We start from the raw sequence: 22,560 nt of genomic DNA on the forward strand, positions 1-22,560 counted from the left end.
AGGCCAAGAAGCTTAGAGTCATCCTTGACTGTCCTCATTTTCAGTTTGCACAGTGATTCCATCAACAATCTCGGTTGATTCTACTTTCATAATATATCCCAAATCTTACTACTTCTCTTCAAATCTGTTCAACTCTGATCTGAGCTGTTATCTCACAGCTGGATTATTGCAATAGCCTCCCTGCGGATCTCTTTTGCCTCTCCCTCCCCTATCCCCAGTATGGTCTTCACATACTTGCCAGAGTGTCCCTTTAACAACACGTAAGATCATGCCCTTCCTCTGCTCACAAGTCTCCAGTGTCCCCCCATCATAAAATCAAAAGTTCTTTGAATTCTCTGTAAAGCTATGTGTCATCTGGTCCACCATCTTCTATCACTCCCTAGCTCCTGCTTCCTTCCCTAGCACTCAGTTTCAGCAACACTGGTCTCTTGTTGTCCTTTGAGCAAACTCATCTTATGCTAGCCATAAGCCTTTTAACCTTTGCCAACTCCTGTAACTGGAATGCTTTTCTCCCAAGGTATCTCCATGGCTCACCCTCTCATTTTCTTTTAATTTGTGCTTGTAATGTTCCACATCCCTAAGTACTTTCATGAAAGCTCCCTGCCCCCCAAAATAATAAGCCTGTGCTCTGCTACACTCACTACTCCCCTTTATCATGCTCTTCCCTTCGAGACACTTAGGACCAACTGGCATAATGATTTGTTTATTGTGTTGTTTGCTTCCCCCACTGGAGGGTAACCATGAGGACATGAACTTTGTCTAGTTCACTGCTGTGTCCGAAGCTTCTGGAATAGTGCCTGGCACAAAGTAGGAACTCTGTAAATTTCTTATACATGAGTGAATGAAGGAATAAAAGAACAGATGAATATAAAGTTATATTTTATTGACTTTGCAATTACATCAGGCAGAAATAACTGCAAACTAGCATAATGACAAAAACTAAAGCCTATAAGAAAGGTATAAAAATGAATACTCGGTTTTAGGAAAACTGTGGTCAGTGTCACCTTGGATAATGCAAAGAAAAGAAAAATCTCTTAATGATGCTTTGTTTTATAGAATTCTATGGAAGGATGTTTTATACAGAATCTAAATTTTGGAATACCTTTATAGATTTTTTTGTACCATAATCATCATCATCATCATCATTATTTTTATTATCATTATTAGAAGTAACTGAGCATGAACCCTGAGCAATGTATCACTAAGTACTTAGAATTAAACACACATGATCCCCACTCATCAAGAGAAGGGAGATCAGTGTATAGTTCAATATGAACTGGTAAAGAACCTAGTTGATATTTACAGTATTATGTGATTACATGAGAGGCACTGGTTTCAGTTGTCTGAATTAGACATGTTTACTTAGTGTTCTAACATGAATATGAAACTTGATTGGAATTCATTTGGAAACAACAAGAATTCTTCCTACCTGCTGTTTCTTAGTTAAGAGAAGATTCAAATTCAATTCAAGAAGATACTCTTTTTTTCTTTAATAAGTGATTTATAATTTCACTGGTTCTAATTTAGTGTAAGCAAAGCATCAGATTAGTAATGTGTTTAATATGAGTTATTAAGTTCCCATTAGACTAAATTACCACCCCTAGAGATCTGCGAAGCTACTCTGAATTAATTTGCATTCTGTAATAGCCACACACTGCACCTTTTATTAAATGCCACAGATACTTTAGGGTGTATATCCTAACATGCTCCTCCAAGAACAATAAGTCATCTTATGAACGCTGAAATTCCTAGTTCTGTATATTGTTTTATAATAATAATGGTTCTTGAAGATTTTTTTGGTTCTTCATATATATGAATATATACATGTATGTATATATATATATAGGCACAGTTTCCAGGTAATCCATGTCCAAATCCATGTTCACAAAGCTGCAACAGGGCCAAAACTACATTGACTATTTACGCTTTTTCCAACTTTTCAAAGCCATCAATTTAGAACCGCCTTCTAATTGGCTGATTTAATATTTGATTGCAATATCTTGCATAAATATGTACAATCTAAACAATTCATCTGTACATTTTATCAAAATTGAGCCAGATCTATGTAGGGTGTACCTACTCTATAGCTGGAATAAAGGGGTTTGTGAGTATTGCCTACAGACCTTGAGTTCCCAATAATGCTTAGGAGTGAGGAAACTATTTTTTTTTTAATTTTATTTATTTATTATTTTTTTTGGCTGCATTGGTTCTTCTTTACTGTGTGCAGGCTTTTCTCTAGCTGCAGCGAACAGGGACTACTCTTCGTTGCGGTATGCAGGCTTCTCATTGCGGTGGCTTCTCTTGTTGCGGAGCACAGGATCTAGGCGCGTGGGCTTTAGTAGTTGCGGTGCACGGGCTCAGTAGTTGTGGCTCACGGGCTCTAGAGCACAGGCTCAGCAGTTGTGGCGCACGGGCTTAGTTGCTCCATGGCAAGTGGGATCTTCCCGGACCAGGGATCGAACCTGTGTCCCCTGCATTGGCAGGCGGATTCTTAACCACTACACCACCAGGGAATTCTGGAAACTTTCTAAAGTGTCTAAACTAGGCTTTGTCCAAACATAAATGGATTAAACTAGCTGACAAAGTTTTAATAGCATATTAGCACTATCAATAAATTTATGAATTTGATTTTGTGATGATAATTAAGAGAACTCCAAAGAAGGAGGAAAAAATATAGCAACTGTTTATAGAGAGACATGCTTGCAGTGAAAAATGTCACTGGAAGCATCCGGCATATTAACTAATGAAACAGGGCCTGTGCATATTTACTAACCACGTTTCTGCAAAGCAGATTTACCACTCAATTCCCCAGAGCTAAAGAGGGTATCAGGCTGTATTAGAAATCAGAGGTCCCAATTCTTGAACTCACATGATGAACTCACATCTGTTCCCTGGTGTACAGCATTAATTTTAGCAGTAATGTAACCAGTATTAGTCTGAGTTGACCTAGAAAGGCACTGGATCGCTCAGGGCAAAATTCTCAGTTTTCCCAATTTAATCTGCTCCCCAAATCAGAGACATATCATCTCTGTCTTTATCCACACTGTAAAGACGAAGAGTTTACTGAACAGAGAAAGCCAGGTTCTATAGCTTCATTTTCTTCTTTTTCCAATCCCTCTTTTACTCTACTGCCAAATTGATCTTTCTAGAGCACTTCTCTGAAACAGTCATTTTCTTCTATATAAAAATTGAAGGACCTTCTTCTGTGTTTTAAAGCATAATTTGTTTGAGTTTGTAAAAACATGTGCTTGATACATCAGAAACTGAAAAAAAAAAAAAAAAAAGCATGCAAAGAAGAAAGTGTAAATTACCTGTAATCCAATTTGGATGCTTTGGGGGATATGACTGTGGCAGAGGTGGAGAGAATGGATTAAAGGGAGGAAAGTTTGAGGATAGGAAAAATGGCTGAAAGGCTTTTGTATTAGCTCAGGAAAGATGGATAAGAACCTTACTGTAACAGTGAGATCGAGAGGAGGGTTAAAATGATATTTAAGAGACTGAATTAATGACTTATATAGGGATAGGAAGAAATAATTTCAAGTTATCTAGTTTGAGAGAATTGATAGATGGTAATGATGTGAAAAACAGAGAGACACTGAAATTCCTGTGGGAGGTATGGTAAAGCATAATGGAAAATGCATGGGTTTCAGTGGATCAGGTTTTAGAATAGACTCACATCCAAGTTTTACCATATACCAGCTGTGTGACCTTGAGTGCATGACCGAGCCTTTCTAAGTTTCAGATAAAAGAGAAAAAAAATCTGATTTTTCAGAAGTCTTTGAAGTTTAAACTGGATGAAATACCTAAAGTGCCCAGGCAGTACCTAGCACATAGTATGTTCTCAGTAGTTCATAGCTGTTAATATGATTGTTGTTTCTAGATTGAGATGGCAGGTAGGCAGCTGGAAACAGATGTCTAGGTCTCAAAAGGAGGATGAAGATGGGAGATGTGAAGAAACATCAAAATTTAAGGGGCACATGAAAGAAGAGTCAGAAAAGGACTCAATTAAATAGAGGTAAGAAAGCCAGTCTTCAAAGGTCAAGACCAGAGGGGCCATAAAGTCCCTGTGTGTGCAGTTGTGCTCTGTGCTAACTGAGCCTGTCTTTCTGAGAAGGTCATGATATGGGCTGCAGTTCAGATGATCACTTTTTCGGAGCTTATTGCCTCTATACACATGTCAGTCATGCTGCTACTTCACACCTGTAAGACTGAAGTCTCAAGGCAACAGCTAATGATATACCAGGCTTTCCTCCCCAATTAGACAGGATTCTGATAAAAGAGGAGACTTGATCAAACTTGGATCTGATATAATGTGGCTTCCTCAAAGTCTGGATTTAGTAACTTGTGATAGTTTTCTTTGGGGAACTTTGTGTTAAGAAAAATTTTCATCCTGGTTTAACAGTAGTAGAAGACTGAAAAACAGCTATTAGGGATAGCTATAATCTCTTCTACCCAATACTAAAGATGTCCAGAAGAAAATGGAAAGCTTTTAAATACATAGGGGTGTTAAAGGGAAGTATATAATTAATGTCTAACCAGCTTACATCAAACCTTGTCAATAATCTGTAGAAATGGAAGAGAGCAATGGACCAAACAATAAGATCCATGTTGCAATAGAGTACAAATTCAGTAGAGTGAAGAGATTCCACCAATGTTAATTACTCTTGCTGGAAAACTGGGATTTCTGAGCCCTGGTCTCTCTGCTAGCATGTTCCCAACATCTGCATGTCCTTCTGCAGCACACTATCCAAAGTTCATCCAGATGCCATCACTACCATGGGGCCTTTTCTCACCTTCCAATTGAAAATGAGCAGCTCTTGCACCAGAATCCACCAAAAATTTGTGTACATCTCTCATAGTGCATTCAACACATTCTGCTTCTTTTTATAAGTGTTTCATACTCAACAAAGTCCTTGAAGGTAGACTGTTCCTCATTATCGTCTTTTTGCTCTGTGCCACAGCTCCCAGACCTGTGTTTTCTACAAGTCGATGTTGAGTAAAAATTTGGTGACTATCCTTAAAATAATTTAAGAACTGTGCTATGATTATCACCTCAAAATTAATCCAAATAATCAGTTTATTTAAATTATTAAATAAGTCAGAATTATTTTGTATAGTATTTTGCTGTCAATAGAACATTATTTTCACCTTTTAAATGCATTGTTAACATCATGGCATTTTTAAATTGTTTTTATTGAAAAGATTTTTTTTATAAGTCTCTTAGAGAAGTTTGACATCTGGGCCTAATCATAATCCTATAATAACAAATCAGTGCTTTTTTTGTTTTTTTTTTTTTTAAATCACAAAGCCTCCAATATTGTACTCTATTCACCACTGGGTTTTCTATCCTATTGCCTTACACACTTAACACACTAGTTAATATTTGCATTATTCTTAAGACGACTGAGCAAAATAAACTTAGAATCAGCAGAACTATTGATTTTGAAGCTTGCTGTGCTCACCTTTACCAAATATAAGTTGTCTAGACAAACATATTCCATGCTTTTCTTCACTATGATAAAAATAGGAAGGACCTTGACACCAAATGCTAACACAAGAGTTTCTTTCCATTTCCTATTTTCCTGTTTCCTTCCACTCAGCTCAGCATTGCTTTTTAATGCTCCCTATTTTCAACATTTATTTTAGTTTTCCTCTTGCTTCTGACATATGTGTGGTAGAATATGACAATTTTATATGTTGTTTACAAAAAGAGAAGAATGCTTTCTTGAAGATGTCACTGTTTGTACTTAAATAAGCCACTTCTCATGATAAGAATTTTCTTATATTATTCAGAGGTTTCTATTCTTTTTCCCTTATGTCTTGATAATAGTCCTGCTATTCTAACCCTTCAGTGAAACCATGTTTAGTACATATTTTGAGATATTTGCAGCAAATACTGTTCTTCATGTAAGAGGAGATTAGCTTTTTAATAATAGCTTCTTTTGAATTAGGAAAGAATTTCTACAATAGAGAGGGAAACCACGTGGGGGAATGTAATCGACGATGGTTTTATGCAGACATTAATAATTTCTTTGTTCTGAAGCTTTTTGCAGTTTTTGGTTAGAAGGGTAAGGGAACTGCCACCACTATCCAGCCATTATTTTATTCACTGCAAAAGCATTAGTGATTATCCAGGGTATATACTGATACCTTTTAAAGAATCAATTTTTAGCAGACCTCTACCAAATAGGGATATCTTTCATAAAGATTCACAATCGCTTTGCACAGTGGTATAATGAAAAAAAAAAAAAAAAAAAAATGAGATCTGTAACCAGACAGTCTTGGTTGGAATCCTGTGTACCTTAGGCAAATCATTTCACTAACTTTGCCTTTGGTTCCCTTATTTGTAAAGTGAGGGGACTGTAAAGTTAAATAAGATTACATACGTAAAATATCAACTAGTGCTTAACCCATAAATGGATCTAACAGGTATAGACTGTCTTCATTCTCAGAGATTTAATACCTGCTTGATCCAGATAAAGAGGAGAGAGAGCGCTCATTTTGGAAACGTAAGGAGAAACTACCAATAAAGTGGATTATATTCATACTAGATTAAGTGATAAGGAAATACTTTGTTTTATGTAACAAAAAGTCCAGATATCAGAAAGACTCCCCATGTAGGATATCATGGTTTCTGCTCAAATTCACAGTGATTCCTCCCTTCTATCCTCCTCCTCACCTTGGCTTTTTTGCCAAGTTTCCTCCCTCCTAGTCCCAAGATAGCTGCCAGATAGAACAGGAACATTCATTTCCTTGCTCACACACAGTGACGGTCAAAACTGTTCCTCAACCATGGCCTGTTAAACTGCCCCTTTGATCTAATTAGGTCATCAGATCTTGTGCCCGCCACTGGACCCATAACAACCTTGTGTAGGTAAATAGGTATTGCCAATTTTCAGTCAGAAGTTCAAAGACTTGCTAGACCACACTGCAAAAAGGAGGCGAGCTGGAATCAGAATGCAAGTTTCTAATGCCAAGTTCATTGACCACAGCAGGGCCATTCAGGTTTATCACTAGGATTAGAAATGCATACATACATACCTATAAATGTATTGTGTGTATATAAACTACTTCAGCATCTGTTTTCATAAAATTATTTTCGAGACCTTATGTTACATTTTAAATTATTTTACCTTAAGAAGTTGACCTGGGCTTCCCTGGTGGCTCAGTGGTTAAGAATCCGCCTGCCAATGCAGGGGACACGGGTTCGAGCCGTGGTCTAGGAAGATCCCACATGCCGTGGAGCAACTAAGCCCGTGCGCCACAACTACCGAGCCTGCGCTCTAGAGCCTGCAAGCCACAACTACTGAGCCCATGTGTCCCAACTACTGAAGCCCGCGCACCTAGAACCCATGCTCCGCAGCAAGAGAAGCTACCGCAATGAGAAGCCCGCGCACCACAACGAATAGCAGCCCCTGCTCACTGCAACTAGAGAAAGCAGCGCATAACAATGAAGAACCAAAGCAGCCAGAAATAAATACAATAAATAAATTTATTAAAAAAAAAAAAGAAGTTGACCTGCATAGCTTAAATGTTTTGGAATTCTTTAGTCTTGGCATATTTCTGAAATATTTTTTTTTCAAATGCCATTTAACTTGTTTACATTCACCTTTCCTAGTTTTGTACTAGGTCCCTGAATAAGGGAATGTGCTTAAAGGTCTTCCTTGTTTTCTAAAGTCAATTCCTATCCCAGCAGTAATACGTGCACAGCACCCAGAATCCTTCCTTGAGGGATAAGCTTAGTTTTATGTATATTGCAAAGTACTCTAGATACAACAGCCAACCATCCCCTCTGCTTTGTCTTCTTACCTAGAAGGATGAGATTGTGTTTCCTTTTGCACTCATTGTCAGTGAAGCCCTTCAAGTCTTAGCCAACTTTCAATCTGTACCTTCTAGATAACACTTGATCTGCTGTCCAATGGATATCTTTGGTGTTATATACATAATTAATCATAAGTTGTGTCCTCCTTCTGTGACTGAGAAGTTCTCTAAAAAACACCCAAGCTATGATGAATTTGGAAGCCAGAGGCTTCACCTTAGAATCAAAGGCAGACCTCACATAATGGAATTCAGGTAGGGACCAATTAAGGAGTTCGCTCCACTACCGCCAGTCTTTTGAAGCTATACTGTATAGCCATCTATCCAGAGGGGAAAATCAGATGCTTTCCATGAAGACAAGACACTGCTTCTAGACACCCTCAGCCAGTGGAATAATAAGGTTTCTGTCCAGTTCATTTTTATTTTAGAACATGTAGGAATTTAAGTTTAGGTTAAAACTAACTCCATATGTTTGCATTTGGGCCCATTTCCCTCAGTAACACTATCCCATTGAAATATAAAATCTTAGGCATTCCAACCTGAGTTACTAAAAATATTTATGGAGAAGATATTACCTAAAATTCACAAGACTGACTTTATTCAGAGCAAGAGAAAACTAAAGTGGCATGCTTCCACATCTCATGTGTCTACCAGCAGCTTTGTTTATCCTAAAACATCTTTAACTTCTAAGTGGTTTCATGTTTACTGAATGGATAAAGGAAAAATCAAAAGAAAAAAAATGATTTAAACCTATCTGACAAAGGGCTACAAACTCCCCACAGGAGAGCTAATTTCCAGTGAAATTTTAATTGGATACTTAGGGTAGAGTAGAAGAATGAACAAAATTTACATTTTAAGTTTGCTTCCATTTTATGATGCATGTTTTCAACCCAGTTAATTGCAAGTGTATTTATAGCCCCAAAATCACCCACTGGAAACTATGGAAGATTAAAGAAATACAAAGCCACAGATCTAAGTGAAATTAAAATAATAACTGAACTCAAGTAAATATAAGAAAAACAAGATTTATAACTAAAAATATGAGCCAAAATATATGCATGCTTTTACTCCCTTGTAGAAAGTCAGAATTCCTAGCAGTCTTCCTGTGTTCTTTCACTGCTCAACACCCAGTCAAAATTATTCTTTTCCTAGATTAGTCCTTGCCTGAGTTTTAAGAGATATCAGTGTCAGAAATCTTGATGCTGTGTAATCTCCTTGTCTGACAAAAGGGTGAGCCAATTTTTTCCTGAGGTAATTTTTCCATAGCCGGGACTGGGGCTATAAAAAAGAAGAACCATAACAATTAGATACACAGAAAAGGAACATTCTTTCTTTCAGTAACCATTTAACATGAAAGGAGCGGTGACCAGGAAAAGGAAGTCAAAGTAGAATGAAAGACTTGTGCAACAGGGTAGAAAAATAATGACATGTGGAGGCAAGAGAGATGACACATGGGTGTGCCATCAGTCCAGCCGGTGACCTCCAGGAACACACCTGTAGTTGAAGAGCTGGACTTATTGCTTGTTGCAGCCTGGGAGACCGTATACCATGGAGCGTTACAGGGAGCTTCAGTAAGAGGGTGATAGGATTTTGGCTTGTGTTAAATGCTTTTGAGGAGAGTGTAAGGAAATGGGGCTTCGCTCTTCATGAAATGCTGCCAGTAACTCTACAACTAGGTATCTTAATCTTACCTAGAAGGAGGAAAGACCAAACAAAGTCTATTACTGGAAAAGAAGCAACAGTCCAGTCACTCATATGAGCCAGGATGAGGGATGTTTGATCATTTTTTACTTTTCACAATGTTCATGTTTTTATCTATTTTCAGACATGATAATGGAGTGGCCTTGTTTTTGTCTAGCTCCACCATGGCCACAGAGTGAAACTGTCTGATGTTGATGTGCTCTGAAAATATTTATGTTTGACAGGAGAATTCTGAGACTTAGCTGTGAGGACCAGGCGGACCCCAAGGCCTGAATGATGGGAGCAGGCTGGCTCCTAGATATGAGGTGTTGGTTTTCTCTTTCCTAGGAGGAAGCATACGAAGATCAGAGTAAGAAAAAGTGCTAATAAATATAGTTAATATTTTTTTATTGAACACATATTACATGTCAGGCACGATGCTAAATGCTTCATGTGTGATTTAATATTCACAACAGTCCAATGAATTAAGTACTATTTTAGTACACATGTTTGCCAGTAAAGAAAATAGGGCTTAGAGAAATAAATATACTTACTTAAGATGGCACCACCTTTAAAAAGTTGGGGTTAGAATCCTAGACCTGACTTTAGAGCCAATGTGCTTAATCACTGCTTTACAGAAGAAAGTGGATAAGAACACAACATTGGTGTATTAAGAGATAAGCTTCTCCATTAAACTATAGGGCACATGAGGGCAGAGATATTACATTTTTCATTTTTGAATTTTCTAGTTCAACCAGTGACTTGCCTACAGTGGTGCTTAATAAATATTGAATGATCGGTTAGATGGGTGATGGATGGAATCAAAAGTTCACACTTGATCAGGGTCATGACTGTTTGATATAATTTCACTCTGTGTCCCAGGCAGTAGGAAGAAACCTTAAACTGTTAGTGGTAGCAATTATTCAGCTTTCTGATTGCATGTGATTTTTACCATACAATGCCATGCAGATATTCTTTTTTTTTTTTTTTTTTTTTTTATCAAGGGGAGGTAGAAAGGAACTTGATTAGATACCAAGGGTGGGGGAATTCTTTTTTTTTTTAGACACCAATTGTACTTGAACATTTGTTATTTTATTTTATTTTATTTTTAATTAATTAATTTATTTTTGGCTGTGTTGGGTCTTCGTTTCTGTGCGAGGGCTTTCTTTAGTTGCGGCAAGCGGGGGCCACTCTTCATCGCGGTGCGCGGGCCTCTCACTATCGCGGCCTCTCTTTTTGCAGAGCACAGGCTCCAGATGCGCAGGCTCAGTAGTTGTGGCTCACGGGCCTAGTTGCTCCGCGGCATGTGGGATCTTCCCAGACCAGGGCTCAAACCCGTGTCCCTGCATTAGCAGGCAGATTCTCAACCACTGCGCCACCAGGGAAGCCCCATGCAGATATTCTTAAAGGTAGACCATTATCTTATTTTCCACATGAGAATGTGAAAGTTCAGGTATGTTAAATCCTCACCCAAAATCTCAGAGCTGCCAAGTGGCCAAACATGGGCTGGACTCCTGGCCTCCCCAACTTTCAGTCCCATGGACTATCCTACAAACTGTAGAACATTTTTCCTTATAATTTCCCAAAATAATTTAGGTACAGGATGGAATTTCAGATTGCATAAAATGTTTTTCTCACAATTTCTAAACATCAGCATTTATGAAACATTTCTACTTAATTAGTCATGATGAATGTATGACCTGCCCACAATTCTGTTTCCAGCACTGTTTTAGGTAATTGTTCTCTCTTGCCCTTGACAGCCTATAGCTCTTTCAGTTCCTCAGCACTGTGAAAAATCTATAGTCCGTGTAAAAAAATTATCTTTGTGTGCACACATTTTTTTTTGCATTTAAATAATGTTTATGATTAAGGAAAACTGCTAATATCTGGCTAAAAGCAACAATGCTACAGACTCTTTGAAGGAGGTGAATGCTCCATTCAGATGAAAGATCTTAAGCTGTGTGATGAATTGAGGAAAAAAAAAAACACACAATATTTTAATAAAAAACCTGAAGACCGCAAAAGTTCATATTATATCAACTCGCTGAGAAACATACTGAAACAGAGGCTGCCATAGTTCTTGTGTAATCTCCTAGAAATATGTCTTCCTGTTGGCCTGGTAGGAATAGGCCTTCCTGTAGGCCTGTAGTTAGGTTGAATTTGATAGTTTATTGATAATGGACACTGAGCTCCAATCACCCAAAGATCTTCCATTTTCAAAGGATCATCTTTGCATTCCACACACAGAATATTCTGATTCATTTTGCAAAACCAAACTTTAAACTGAATGTCTTTGTGAATTACTTGAGTAGCATTGTGAAATTGAGCTTCAGTGTGAATTATCTTTCTTTATCTCAGACTTTGGGTAAAGTTTTCATAGCTTTGAGTGCTGTCACAATGACAGCCTAATGATTTGTTTATTTGAAAAGTCTGTATGTGTGTGTGTGTGTGTGTGTGTGTGTATATATATATAAACATACACATATATATATACACATATATACACCTATATGCACACATACACATATACAAATACATAGATAATATATATAAATATGTAGTATAATTGTGATACATAGGGTTCATTGTGTTAGATTGGTCCTTGATAATATTATTGATTTATTTATATCTTTCATATCTTTCATTTGGTGGAATGAGAAAACTAAAGCTAAAAAAGTTTCACTGATTTACTGAAGATACCTATTTGATAAGCTACAGAACTCATACTAGAACCCAAGTTTTTAGATGCTCAGTGAAGGATTTTGTTCCCTATCCCCCTCAATAATATATAATATATGTATAATATTTAGAAATGCTACATAAATGCTTCTAGAACCACTGTCTCACTAAGGCTCTGGATCCTAGAACCCTACTTCAATAAATAAAATCAAACCCATATAAGTCAGTTGATAAGCTGCCCACTTCTCGTTTGTCTTTACACATTTCTCTTGTCGATCCCTTCTTGATAGAGCAACATTTAAATGTTTATACAGCTTTACAAAACCAGAAGAGATTACGTATTATGTTGCTCCCCTTTTAAACTAGACTTCAAATAACATAATTATCATTTTCATGTGGAACTTTTCCCTCTGGATATGATTTTTAAAGATTGTATCTGACCTTGAATAAAGCAGTATTCATTATCTCTACATATTACTGCAATTATCAGTCATATTTATCAGGCTGTGGATTTTAATTTAGCATAATTTAGCAAAAAGAAAAACATAAAAACATGAGCTGGTCACTCACTATTATATATTTACATCTGACGAACTATTTGTCTATGGAATTTCATAGTCAGGTCATATGCCTTTAAATAGACAGGCAAAACAGAGGAATAGAACATTCTGTTGACAGGTAAATGTGAATCAATCTGGTTTCTTTCAAAGGAAAATAATCAAGCTCTTTTCAAATAATGTAAAATGCAAAATGATTGCCTGTTGGAGGGGGTGGGGAAGCCTAGGAGCTTCTCTTCTCAGAGAAATGATTGCCGTATTCTAGCTGGAGGAACATATGCTACAGCTTATCTTGTGATTTCTCTGCAGTCTCTGATATTTATTAACAGTTGATTTTCTGTCATTGCTCTTCTTCCTCCTCTTTCCTCCTACAGTGTAAATTAGTTTCCCCAAATGTACATCTCGCCTTCATTTTCTTATCAGTCTTGCAAAAAGGGTGATTATTTCATTATTGGTTTTGAAGAGTCTTTCATATTAAGTGGTGCAGCTCTGGTTTCAGGCAGACATTTAACAGACTCTTATTTGTTTCATTCTTTGTCTCATCATCTTAGTCAAAGCCCCCTGAGACCGAGTCTTTTCTAGTAACAAACAAGAATAAAAGGAAATTATAAATTGTTGCTTCCGTGGAAAATGCAGTATTCATCAGGAATGCCTGGTGGGATTGAAACAGGGTAGACTTCAAACATGTGAAAACAATTGTACTCACCTATGAAAAACCTTTTAATAGCTAGTATACCTGTCTTCCAAGTCTCTTGTTAGCTTAATACGTAAGCAGCGTCCCTCTGTGGGGCTCAAGCCTTATTATATTGTCCTAAGGTTGCTAGCAGAAAATTTTTCAGCATAAGAGTTTATTTTTTCATATGAGACCTGCTGTCTTGCTTTCTCCCACATACTTTGTAATTTTTTTCTTACACCTTTTTTTTTTTCATCTTTGCTATATAGAATTTAACATTAACTCTCTGATTTACTGAACAGACACTGTCCTGGATTCCTGATATTGAACAGCTATGGCAAAACGTGTAGGTGTCATGCCCTCATTTTTTAGAGTCAGATGACTCAAAATAGCCTGAGAGCCCTCATCTCATACTGTCCCTGCACTCTTTTGACCATATTTTGATAAATTTTTCAGAAGCAATACAAGAATTGGGTTAGCTATTTATGTAAAAGTCAGCTTATATTGGGGCTACAGGAAAACGGTCTAATGTAACTCATGCTTCTCCTTAATCTACAAATCAAGTTTTCTGTTATCTGGGAAAATCAAAGAGGTCCAAAATACCTGACTTCCTAGTATCCTAAATACTGATCACTATTACTTAGATTCAGAAATCCTTGTTCATATCTATAAATTTTTGATATCATTAACTGATTCAAATAACTAAAGTATGAATTTGCTTCTTATATGGCTTTGGGTTCCTAGATCCACCAATGGGGTATAACTATATTACAATGCTTCAATAAATAAAGAATTAAAAGAGTACCTTTAACTTCAGATATAGTCATCATCAGGCATGTCTGACATGAAGTAAATGTGTCTGCCCTATTGTTACAACATATTTACACAGGGAATTACTCGCAAAATGTGTTAGTTATCTCTTGCCGGGTAGCAGATTATCCCAAAACATAGCAGCTTGAAACAACAAGTTTTCATTATCTCATAGTTTCCGTGAGTTATGAATTAGGGTTGTATAGCTGGATGCCTCTGACTCAGGATCTCTCACAAGATTGCAGTCAAGGCATCAGCCAGGACTGGGGTCATTTCAAGGCCCAAATGGAAGATGATCCACTGCCAAGTATACTAACATGATTTTGGCAAAGCACAGGAGATCCACTTTCAAGCTCATTCATTGGCTGTTTACAAACCTTACACACTTCCCTGATATAAACCAGTGACGTTAATCCCTTGCCATGTAGGCTTTTCAGTAGGTTTACTCACCACATGGCAGCTCACTTTCTCCAGACCAAGAGCTCCCAGAAAGAAAAAGTCAGAGGGATGATCAAGAAGGAAGCCACAGTCTTTTAAAAATCTAATTTCATAAGCAACATCCTATCACTTTTGCTTTTTTTTTTTTTTTTTTTTTTTTTTGTAGAAACAAATCCTAGGTCTAACTCACATTCAAGGGAGAGGGAATTACACAAGCACACAAATGCCGGGAGATGGAGATCTTCAAGATCCATTTTAGAAGCTGTCTACCGCAGTCCACCCTTTGGCCCCCGATGGCTCATGTCCATCCCACATACAAAGACTCACTTTCTCCCGGAGTCCCCAGTCTCATCACATTACAATTAAGCCAGGACATGCTAGGTTATACTGCAGTAGCAACTCTAAAATCCTGTTGATTTATAACAATACAGTTTACTTCTCCATCATCCTACGTGTCTATTATGGGTTGGCTAAGGATTGTTTTCCTCACTCAGTCTCCAAGATCACTGAAGCTGGAGGGAGGGAAGAGCAAATTGATGGCTATTAAAGGCTTCTACATGGAAGTGACATGTGTTACTTCTGCTCAAATAACAGAGCCACACTAATTTCAAGGACATAAGGAACTACATTTCTACCATGTGCCTGAAAAGAAGAGAAACAGAAGTATCAATGAACAGCCCAAAAGACTAACATGATGGGTAAAGTCACGTATTTCACCTCTACCTAAGTACATACCAAAATGATTATGGGCCAAATTTTGATACATTTAACTCATTCTACAAATATTTAACAAGTACTGTTGTACACTAAGTTTTTGCAAAATGCTAAGGCCTAAGCAGAGAAAAAAGCAGTCCCTACCTTCTGGTTCCTCAATATGGTGGGCAAAGAGATAAGTATATAGATAATTTCAGAATAGAAGTCGTTATAAAATGTCATTTAAGACATAGTAAGACGTGTAACTCAGACTTAAAGAGCGAGGAGATCAGAGATCTTAAAGTAGATGAAAGTAAAGAGGAGATCGGAAGGTCTTAAAGTAGATGAACTCTGGTGAGTTCTGATAGATGTGTAGAAATAGGCCACGTAAGGAAAATCAAGAAAGACATTTTTCAGTGTTTCTTTAATAAAGTGAATTTATGATGATCATCTTCTAGGTCAAAAGGCCTGGATTCTTCTGCATTTGCATTAACCAGTGCCTTAGCCTGATCAAGTAACTGGGCAACTGTGCACCTATACTTCCTCATCTGTGAAATGAGAAGGTTTAATTAGATGTTGTCCAAGACCTCTTCCAACTATAAAATTCTATGATTGTTTCTGGCTCTAGAGGACATTTTTAAAAGTAGGCTTTATAGGATAATTATAAAATAATTACCTTATAAAGCAATCACTTACTAAAACAGTGCAGTAAACACTGATGGGAAATTCCCATATCAGAAAATAGTGGAATTGTTTTCCCATCCCTTCTGAGACACAGTATGTTCAAAATTGATCACAAAAAGAATAAGATGTTGTTCAGGATAGAATGATATAAAGTAGTTCTTCGTAGCAAACTTTTACTCTTGTGATATTTTTCATCCTTAATCTACCACTCTAGATAGTTCTTATGATTCTCCTACATAGACTCTTCCTATTTTATGTATTGAATTTGTCTATTTGCCTGTGAAAGGACTCAAGTCCTCCCTCCCCTACACACACAATTTATTATGCACCGAAATTCCGTTGCCAGATTAATTTGCGCCCTCATAATTCTACAGACTACCATGCTTTTAACTTGACTCACCAACACTTCATGGATTCTCCGACTTCAAGGAAAAATCCTTGGCAGTGACATTCAAATCTTCACCACTCACAGCACAATCATTGTTCTCCTACTAGTCAACTAGACTCTGGGTCAGGAGTCTTCCTGCTTCCACCTCAAGCCTTCATTCTCTCTCTCCTCTTTCACTGATCTAACCTAGACATTCAAAGCAAGTACCCCTACCAAGTATTGGCAAAGACGTGATACAACAGGAACACATGTATTTCAGGGGAGTATAATTGCTACATCTACTTTGGAAAACAATTTGGCATTATCTACTGAAGTTGAACATATATGTACCAGATGATCCAGCAATTCCACTCCTCATTACACACAACATGTGTACCAAGAAATATTTACAAGGATGTTTATTGCAGCATTAATTGTAATTGCTCTAAACTAGAAATGACCCAATGTTCAACAACAATAGAATGGATATAGAAAGTGTGGTATATTCAGATGATTTTTGACAAATTGCAACATGAATGAAACCAATGAGCATAACGGTGAATAAAGAAGCCAGACACAAAGCAATATGTAATATATGATTATATTTATATAATGTTCAAGGCAGCTCTAAACTATAGGGTTAGAAATCAAGATAATGTTTGTTTACCTTTGATGAAGAGGGAGAAATGGGATTGGGAGGGAGCATGAGGTTGCTGTAGCCATAGAAATGTTCTATATTTTGACCCGGGTGGTGGTTACCTGGTGTTAGCTTTTGTATGATTCATTCCTTATGCACTTTTCTATAAGTGCACTGTATTTTGAGTTAAAAAAATAATAATTTAGAAAGTACTTGGGCTTCCAAAAACTCCTGCGTGTTTTTTTTTAAAGAGACCATGTGGAAACGCACAGTCAAAAAACCTCTCATTCTTTAGTGATGAGATGCACAATTGTTATCCCAGTTTGTATATCCTGCCATATGTGTTATGAAAATCTTATACTCCAGTAACCTTCTTTATTGTAGAATATTTTTCCTAAGTTTCTATGTTAATTGCAATGTGGTTTAAGGTAGGATTTTTTTGTTCAATTAACAAAGCTCCAAATCACTCAATCTACTAAATATATACAGTAGAAAAGGAACAAAATAAAAAAGAGAAGGAGAGGAGGAAGGGGCAAAAATCTGTTACTTAGGGTGTCTGACATGTTTGACAAAACAAAACTTTAAAACATACTCTCTTCCTGATCTAAAACTGATTTTCTGTTCTACAGTCTGCATGTGAAAAACAAATTTGAGAATTTTGAAGAGTTACCTTTAGGCATTTCAAATTTTATTTTTTTTCTGGCTGTTTGCTTACCTAGTGTTGCTTATCTAATACAAACTTGAATCCATGAAAAATGGGACTAAAGAAAAACATGTGCAACCGATTCCAAATAAAAGTGAATGAAAACTCCTAATGAAATCTCTTTAATATGTAATTTTAAACTACTTTAAAGGGTCACAACTACTTGTGCTAATGTAGGAACTGTTTTAAAATGACATGCTATTTTGATAATCAGAATTTTTTTGGTGTTTTAGAATAGAGTTGACAGCAGAAAAGATCTTCATATGAAGTAAACTTTTTAAAAATTTAAATAGAGTTGTAAAAAGCATCACACTAGAGCATATAAATTAAACTCCATCTTTTCTGTTAAAATACCTTTTTAAAGTTTGAAGTATTTTAATTAAAATATGCCTATTACATAAGATAGAGTCATGAGTCATTAATGAAACTTGGAATTTTCACATTATAACAGAAGGGATGCCATATAGCAAAGATAAAAATTACAGTGGGGAAATCCAAAGTATTTTTTTATGTGTCAGAATGTAAAATAACATGATTTGACTCTAACTCTGTTTAAAAAATAAAAGATGATATTCTTCCAATGTGAAACACACTATAGGAAAGGCTGTTTATGAGATGTTTCTTATTTCTGTGTGGGGAACAAAAAACTGGGGTTATGTCCAAAGTAAATGGAAACCTTCAAAAGTTCTTAGAACAATTTCCAGTGCACATCTGTAACTACTAAAAGTATATCAGCTGAGATTATACCTCACCATGGACAGTTCTGCTGTTGAAAGTTATTGACTTTAGCTCTTACAGCTTCCTCAGCTGCAACAATTAGTTAGAACTTTGGCAGAGAGCATAGAGATGAAAGAACCCATGCTTTTGCACCAGTTCTCTTCTTGTGTGTTTCATCCTCTCACCCGTATCAGGCATGTTCTGTGAGCTGGAGAGTGTTCTTACTTGGTGAAATCAACTGCCAAAAATCCATTTTCTGCCACTTAGGGGAATTTATGATCCATCTTATCCTGAGTTTTCAGAAAAGAAACAAAATTGAGACTTAATAATTTGCACTTTGGCCACATGTAGGAAATTCAGTTGACCTAAACGTGAAGCATGACTTAGAAAGAATTGAATGTTTTCTATTCTGGGCTGGTGTTACATACTTTCTGTTGTCTCCTCTACTAGATCAACTGGTGATTAGGTTGATATTTGTAGTCTGAAAGGAAAGGTAGCTTTGGAGTGGTCTGAGAAGAAGAAGAGTTGCATTCATGTCTATAAAATCTCTAAGAAATGGCTTCAGTTGGCAGATCCAATGGTGCATTTGCCTGACCCTCAAGAGACAAGTGCTTTACCAAGGTAAATGATATATTAACATTGATGCGAGTGAATTACAAATTTATTAAAGCTATCATAAAATCTAGCCTAAAGGTGCCATTCAGCAATAATCTAAATGAGTTGCGGAATAGAGCCTGAGGATTTTTACTTCAGGTTAAAAGGCAATGCAGTTGCTTGTGTAGCAGGAAAAGCTTCCTCTTAATTCTTCAGAAAAGAAGCAGGGAGATCTGACCATCTCCTCTATATTTTCCTCACTTAAACAGGGCTGAAAGTAAAGGAAGTATGCGTCTGAAAGTTAGGTTCTGCCAAATAGGACTAAATTTAACCTGTAAGTGGACATAGTAAGGAGACAGATGGGTGAAATTTATGAAGAGCCCTTTGGGAAGTGGCCTCAAACAGGTGGCTTCCCAAAAGGAGTCAGTGCATATAGTGTTTTTGGCTATAAAAGGAAGGTGAGAAAGAGATGTGTTGGCAATAAGTACATGGTTGCTTGCTGACTAAGGCTTGATATTGCTTGTCAGGTGTGTCTATTTTTGTCTGAACTTCAAAAGCTATTTCATTGTACTATGAGAAGAGCAGAAGGTCTTGGGTTCTGTGATTGGTTATTGTTTTGAAAAAGAAAGAAAATTACCTTTCATTTTCTCTCCATTGGCGCTAAATCCCCAGTGGCAGTTTGAAAGACATTCCAAATCACTGCAACTACAGTAGGGGGTTTTTGAGTCTGTTACTTCTGACTAACATTTTGCAAATGCTCTCACCATTCTACCCAAAACTGCAAATAGAAGCCTACAAAAACAGTTTTGCAAAAATGTTTCAATGTTGTCACTTGCTTTGAACTCCAAAGCAAAATCAGATTCTACCTTTAAGGTTTTTGGCAAAAGGTACTTTGAAGACTGTGCCAAAAGAAGCCTTGCATCCCCCCACGCCCAAAGGGAAAACTGTATTTATAATAATATTTCCTATGAAATCTTCATGGTACATTTTATCATATAAAGTTCAAGTTATTAAAAAATAGAGAGAGATGGTCATCATGTGCCATATACTATGTTCCAGCTGTAACCTAGAACAAAACAAAACCAGTTTCTGTGGGAGTACTATAGTTTATAATCCAATGGGGGAGATCAAACAGATTAAATAATCACAGTCTTTGTAGGCTAAGTGCTGTAATACCCACCATTTTAATCGCTCAAAGAACTAAAAGTTATCTATCTGTTGATGAACATTTAGGTTGCTTCCATATCTTGGCAATTGTAAATAATGCTGTTATGAACATTGGGGTGCATATATCTTTTTGAATTATTGTTTTTGTTTCTTTTGGTTATACACTCTTGATTGGAATTGCTGGATGACAGTTACTTCTATTTTTAGTCTTTTGAGAAGCCTCCGTACTGTTTTCCACAGTGGCTGCACCAATTTACATTCCCACCAACAGTGTATGAGTTTTTTTTTTTTTTTTTGGTGGTACTACGTGGCTTGTGGGATCTTGGTTCCCCGACCAGGGATCAAACCTGTGCCCCCCTGCAGTGGAGGGCAGAGTCCTAACCAATGGACCACCAGGGAAGTCCCACTTGTGTTCTTTTTGATGGTAGCCGTTCTGACAGGCGTGAGATGATATCTCATTGTGGTTTTGATTGCATTTCCCTGATGATTATTAATGTTGAGCATCTTTTCATGTGTCTGTTGGGTATCTGCATGTCCTCTTTTGGAAAAATGTCTATTCCGGTCTTCTGCCCCCTTTTTTGATCAGGGTTTTGGTTTGTTTGTTTTTGTTTTTTGATGTTGAATTGTATGAGCTGTTTATATATTTTTGGATATTAACCACTTTTCGGTCATATCATTTGCAAATATTTTCTCCCATTCAGTAGGTTGTCTTTTCATTTTGTCAGTGGTTTCCTTTGATATGCAAAAAGCTTTTAAGTTTAATTACGTCCCATTTGTTTATTTTTGCTTTTATTTCCTTTGCTTTAGGAGAGAGATAAAAAAAAAAATTTCTGTGATTTATGTCAAAGCGTGTTCTGCCTATGTTTTCCTCTAAATTTTTATAACGTCTCGTCTTACATTTACATCTTTAATCCATTTTGAGTTTATTTTTGTATATGGCATTAGAGAATGTTCTAATTTTATTCTTTTACATGTAGCTGTCCAGTTTTCTGAGCACCATTTATTGAAGAGACTGTCTTTTCTCCATTGTATATTCTTGCCTCCTTTGTCATAGATTAATTGACCATAGTGTGTGCGTGTATTTCTGAGCTCTCTATTCAGTTCCATTGATCTGTTTGTGTGCAAGTACCATACTGTTTTGAGGACTATAGCTTTGTAGTATAGTCTGAAGTCAGGGAACATGATTCCTCCAGCTCTGTCTTCTTTCTCAATTTTGTTTTGGCCATTTTGGGTCTTTTGTGTTTCCATATAAAATTTTAAGTTATTTGTTAAGATGTGGTATATATACACACACACACAAACACACACACAATGGACTACTACTCAACCATAAAAAAAAGAAGGAAATTTTGCCATTTGCAACAACAGGGGTGGACTTTGAGGGTATTATGCTGAGTGGAATAAGTCAGACAGAGAAAGACAAATACTGCATGATATCACTTTATATGTGAAATCTAAAAACTACAACAAACTAGTGCAGATAGCAAAAAAGAAATAGACTCACAGATATAGAGAACAAATTAGTGGTTACCAGTGGAGAGAGGAAGTGGGAGAGGGACACTATAGGGGTAGGGGATTAAGAGGTACAAACTATTATGTATAAAATAAGCTACAAGGAGATATTGTACAACACAGGGAATATAGCCAATATTCCATAACAGCTATGAATGGAATATAACCTTTAAAAATTGTGAATCACTACATTGTACACCTGTAACTTATATAACATTGTATATCAACTAAACTTCAATAAAAAAAGAACCAAAGTTTAATTCTCATTTACCTGAAACTCCAGTGCCAGTACATGTTTCTAGTCAGGGCCAGGTGATGGATAGTCGTTTTTGTAACACTCTTAGTATGAACAGACTTTATTAGCTGAGGTGAGGGGTGATCCTGAAAGATGTGACTGAAGGACAAGGCTCTTTCCTTCTTAGGGATCTTTTCTTCTGTAGGTCCTCAGGGATTCTACCTGCAGATAGGACCAAAGAATAAAGGATCATGTATGAGATGTTTTAAGGCCAGGACTGATTGTGGCATGATTTATATCTGGCTGTATTCCCTTGTGAAGAATTCAGTCACATCTCACATCTATCTGAAAGAACGTAGCCCGGCTCTGTAACAAGAGGAAAAGGCAAACAGTTTTCTAAACAACTAGCCAATTTCTGTGACACAAGGTAACGTGATAAGGAAGTACACAGAGCTGTTGGAGCATCTAAAAAATACACTGAAGTGAAACTTGGAGGAAGCACAATGTCAAGGAAGGCTCTCTGCATGAGATGACGACTTCGCTGGGAATTGAAGGAGAAACAAGAGTTAAACATGTGAAAAAGACTTGAGAAGAAG

General features: G+C 36.8%; 1 protein-coding gene across 1 annotated transcript in view; it reads left to right on the top strand.

Annotated features, from left to right (window-relative positions):
• PTPRD (protein tyrosine phosphatase receptor type D) overlaps positions 1-22,560 on the top strand; it is a 2,174,486-nt gene that overhangs the window by 1,343,669 nt on the left and 808,257 nt on the right. The gene's annotated exons all lie outside the window — the stretch shown is intronic.

This window comes from Balaenoptera musculus, chromosome 6, assembly GCF_009873245.2.
Source record: "Balaenoptera musculus isolate JJ_BM4_2016_0621 chromosome 6, mBalMus1.pri.v3, whole genome shotgun sequence".
Lineage (NCBI taxonomy): Eukaryota > Metazoa > Chordata > Mammalia > Artiodactyla > Balaenopteridae > Balaenoptera > Balaenoptera musculus.